We start from the raw sequence: 5,694 nt of genomic DNA on the forward strand, positions 1-5,694 counted from the left end.
ATTACCTTTTGTCTTATAACCTCAAACGATCAAGGCTTAAGGCAACGTTTTTCGTTAGGCCGGTATGAAAAAATTGGGCCTTGTTTGGCAATAGCGTTTTAGGTAGCGGTTAGTGTGATTGATAAGGTAACAATTCATATAGCGGTTACTCCAATTAGTGATAGAGGTAGCGTTTAGGCAGATTTTGTCAAACGTTAATAATATTAGCGTTTAAAAAGGTAGTCAGTAGCTTTTGACAAATTTTGTTTACTTTTTAAATATTATTTTTATTGTATATTAACATTTCAACCGCTATTTTTGTCAAACACTCATACTATTAACCACTACATTAATAGTTAACCTCTCCTCCTACTACGTACTAATTGATAGCTACTCGCTATTCTAATAGACACCCGCTATTCGACCACTAAAAGGTACCCACCACCGCTAGTTTTGCCAAACAAGATCAATAGTGTGTGTAATGTAGTAGGAATCCATTATATTGCTTTTATTACAAAATAATTTTATTTTCCCGTCAAAAAAAAAAAGCTTGTATTTTGCCTCACTTTATAATATACTTACCTTAGTTCTTAGAGATGTAAGGTTCAAATTATACTTGGTAATATTGAACCAAAAAACACTATCTAGCTTTTTTTAAAAAAAAAAGAAGGGGGGGGGGGGGGGGGGGGGGGGGTCAACTAAATCTAAGCATGAAAATCAAACTTGTCATTGTGAATGTTCACATTTTGAGCAGTCAAAAGGTGATCGAGTAAAATGAATGGCAAAATAAACTAAAGTTTGTTAGTGTGGCTAAGTTAAACAATACACATCAACACATGAGAAACCATTCAAAAATTCAAATACATGATCTGAATAGTATTTAAAGACAATTACAGGGGCAGTGGTACTCCAATATTAAAAATTGGATGGAATTCTATTAGTAATATAAGAAAATTAAATATATCCAGTATATATACTATTACGAGTATGTTTTATACAAAGTATATTTTAGCCTAGGTTATTAAGGATTTTATGTATCTGAATATCCAACAATTGATACACTTTCATATATGCATGACAATTATTTTTAAACAGTGCAGAGTACAATACACTAATTATACAAGTCTATCCGACCATGAACCATACCTCGAGTTTAATTAATTTTTTAACAAGAAGAAGTCCATAATAATCAACCATTTGAAGATTGAATAAAAACCAATGAAACAAAAAAAAGTTACATGCTAGCTCGTAAATTACACGTACGTACTACTAGTTGTATTAGTAACTAGTAATTAACATTTATAATGATGTCACAAACTATTTGCATGCATGACGTAGCTTTACAAAAAATATAAATCAATTGATGATAAAGTACAGAAAATTAGAAGAAAAGTATTAATTATTTAAAATAAAATGTAATCCAAGGCATGCAGCAGCAACAGAGACTTTCATAAATTTCCATCACCGTGTTGAAATTTCATTACGTTCCACGCATGTATTTTTAACGACTTTAATTTAATACACAAAATAATTCAGGTCTTTTATCTTTTATTTTGTTTCTGTTTTATTAGGCGGTCCAATTATATTTACGAGTAAATTAAGTCAATAAAAGCATTTGTGCACCAACAATCAATCTATTGTACTAACATAATTAAACATGCCAAAATCAATAAATAAAACTCCAAAACATGCATGTCTATCTTGAGACGGACAGTGTTGGAGTATGCTAATTCAATAAATAAACAACTCGATCTCCGTTTTAGAATAGTACGAACACTTTTTATCTTCATACGTTGAAATAGTCTCTCTTCTATTTTAATTTTTCGTTTTACAGTAATTTGTTTTTACTTTTGCAATTGTAAGGCGTTGTCAATGTATGTGTGGTTAGTTTGATTTGTTCTTATATATACATAATTATTATTCGCGTCATTCATGCAAATTTTATAACGCTTAAACTTTATAATTAGTTAGGAAGTGTATCAAGATTGGTATATTGTCATCCATATATATAGACTAATTCACACAACAAACAATGACCACAAACATCCTTCTCAATCGCTGCACCCTAAAATGGAGTTTCACCAACTATTTCCAAAGGATGGCTAATAAAAGTCCTCATTTCATCCTTGTGTGAGTTGTACTGTGTCTTATAATATTAGAGAAGAGTCATTCCAATTTAAATAAAACAACATGACTTGCCTCATAGATATAAATTAAATTTGAGTAGAAAAAATGGTGCTAAACTATATCTTTAGGTTACTTTTTATGATATCCATTAAATTATCTCAACTACTTCGTTAGACTATTTTTTCATAAAGTGCTACTACCATGATAGTACACCAAAACATTGTTTTTTGAATTCCTTAATTAGCTTTTACGTGCATATGCATGCATGCAGTTCAATTCATTTTAAAAAAAGTTATTGCTTAAATAACCTACCTTCATAGCTTTGTCCCATGTCCCTATTTACTACTCCCTCCATCTCTTTATTATAAGCGTATTTTTAATATTTATTACTCACATAATATAGTGAAATAGGCTTCTAATAAAAGGACGGAGGGAGTATAATTCATCTCAAATAATTAGCTATCTTTTAAACTTAAATTAGGGTCTGTTCAGTTCAGCTTAATTTCAGTTCAGTTCAACTTCAATCAGTTCAGTTCAGCTCCTAATTTCCTTCTCTCATAAAATATTTATTTCAGCTCAGTTCAGGTCACTTCAGCTCAGCTCAGTTCAGTAAATGTGAACAGACTCTTAGTACGTAGCTAATAAATCTAATCATATAAATCTAAAAATATAATACGCAGTTAACATTTTAAAAAAATATATGTACATCGAAACAAATATAATAATATCTTGTTATTTATAATAACTAATTTATATATATGACGCTTCGTAATAGGAAAATATCATCAAAATAAAATACTCCATATATGTTCAATGTGTAAACGACAATTTTGGGAGTACATATCAAGTTATTAACCGATCACCCATGTCTCATTTAGTCACAATATTGGGGTCAATCCCTTTTTTGGCGTGCATGATTTTGTAGATGACAATATTAAGCAGGTGAATTTATTTTTTCTTTTTTTTATTTTTTATTTTTTATTTTTTATTTTTATTATTTATTTTTTTTTAATATGATGTGGCACCAACTAATGTTAAAGTTCCGATTTTCTAATATTCAAAATAGTACTCCGTAATTAGCTAGTTATTTTCTACTCCAAGAACCAAGCTTGCAACTTCCAAAAGCGAGAAAAGCTCATTCGATCGAGTGACTATTGAAGATTGATCTGAACATAAATAAATAGTCCATGTTCAAAAGCAATATATGGTCATGACTCATGACTTAGGAGTTAGGACTTCTATAATTCTGTGAGCAGTAAAGTAACATAAAGAAATTACCCAATAGTTAGGTCTTGTAACATATAAGGTAATGTTGTAACACAATATATTCGGATATACTACATAAAAATGGAAGCAATTCTTTTTTGAAGCAAACTTCATATGCCAATTATTATAAACGAGCTAAGTACTTCGAATTTATTTATCAAAAATCAAATAACATTTTAGCTTAATCAAACATTTTTTAAGCTTACTATCACTATTTTGACAATCAGGCAAACGACTATCCACAACATTTTCTTATTATTTAAAATCAAATTTTAAAACTTCGACTAATTATATATTATTGACATTTTATGTAGACATCATCTAACTCACCCTTTCCCATATTTATACTTTTGCAACCCTTAAGAATGGGTTAAACACACTAATGTTAATTAACTGTTTAATATAAATAGTAGTTGTTAGCTTAGGGAGGTTATAATATCGCATCTCTTTGATGTAGCATATAAATCGTGGTGAATAAATTTAATAATTTAATTTACTTAAATTCAGACTAATTTATTTCAATGATGACTTCCTTGTTTATCTATCATTATGCATGGACAATCAAAATATTATAAAATATAATTATAATTGAAAATTTTACCCATATATTTCGTATTAATTGGCTCCCTCAGTCAGTATAAAGTGTAGTAAAATAAATTAAAATTCAAAAGAAAAAAAATGTTTTGATTATAACAAAACACATATATTTAATTGATAGTATTTGTATTGTCCTTAATTATCAAAATAATTGTAAGAAAGGGCAGTTTGGGCATGTCAAGTAGATAATTCTTGTGAATTCAAAAAGGATAAAAGAAAGACAATTCATGTAAGTAGCTTAGATACCAATAAAGTCCTTTCCCATTCCATTTAATAATATAATTATATAATAGAACTATAATGTAAATTTTATATGCATGTTGCTATGAAATTCCCAAGAAGGATTAAAGAAAATGAGCAAGCAAAGTGCAAGAAAACAAAAATTCCATGGTTCAATAACAAAGTAACAATTAGTGATACTATAATTAAGCACAGATGCCCTATTATAGCTATAAAACGTATTTATAGGCCTCAATCATCAGGTTAAGCTTTTGGTTGAGATGGTCCGTTAACATGGTGTCGGAGTCAACATGACATAGAGGTCACGGGTTCGAATCTCATCCACCCCTCCTTCAAAGTGGAATTAATTTGCGCCGGGTATGAGAATGATAGAGTATAAAACATATTTTTGGGCCTCAACCATCAACTTAACCTTTTGGTTGAGATGGTCCGTTAACAATAGCTATTCGAATAGAGCTAACTAATTCAAGGCATATTCTTATACATAATTGCTTGATTAACTGTTACTTCCTTTGTTTATATTACTCCGTATTTTAGTGCTCATATTTAATCACGTTGTTGAATTGTTGGCCAAAAAACGATCTGGTAAGTTCTTATGTAGTTATGGACGGAGACAAACTTTAGTTGTTAAGTGTAAATATAGTCAATTAATTAATAAGTAAAGAACAAATCGGTAATCATGCAAGCTAAAGCCACGACATTAATTAATCCAAATTACAAATTTAATTACACATTTTATGAATGCATGTGGGTCATGCATTATACGAGTACTCTTTTTATTTTAATTCTTGTCTTTATAATAGGCCCACGCGAATCTTTTACTTTTGGTTTTTTAATGGTTGACAATCTTTGAAGAGTAATTAAAAATAAATAAAAACTTTGAAGAGTAATAATAGAGTTTAGACAGATGAATATTAGCTATTCATGAAGAAAATTTATTCTATTGTTTTTTATACAAATTTACTCGGAAAAATAATTAGGATTGGAATATTGAAAAAATCTCTTGTCAATTATTTGAAATATTTTCAATCATTGATAGTTTGGTACTTTAACTTATCAATATTTTTGTTAGATTGTAGATATAAGCTTAGGGAATTAGATTTTCCCACTTTTTTTATTGAATAATTTGTAGTGGTTACTGGTTAGTGCATACCCTATAACACATCAAATAAAAATAAATTTAGTAATTTGTTTTAAAAAAATTATAAGTGCATGGTTTGAGTCACAATTACTAGATCAATATGTTATACAAAGTAGATTTTTTTTTTTACCAACAAAATCTTTGACAAATGATTAACTATGTTTAATTTAAGCACAAGATTATATTAAAGGTTTGAATTTTGGCACTTTAAAGTATGCTTTATTTGTATTTCTAAGCTTTGTTACTATATACTCTGTACTTGTATAGTTTGGCAATTCTGATCCAATTGGTTATTTGTTCATCTTTACACTAGATTTTGACATTTTCACGTTGTTTAAAACATA

Source organism: Chenopodium album, chromosome 11 (assembly GCF_948465745.1).
Source record: "Chenopodium album chromosome 11, dcCheAlbu1.1, whole genome shotgun sequence".
Lineage (NCBI taxonomy): Eukaryota > Viridiplantae > Streptophyta > Magnoliopsida > Caryophyllales > Amaranthaceae > Chenopodium > Chenopodium album.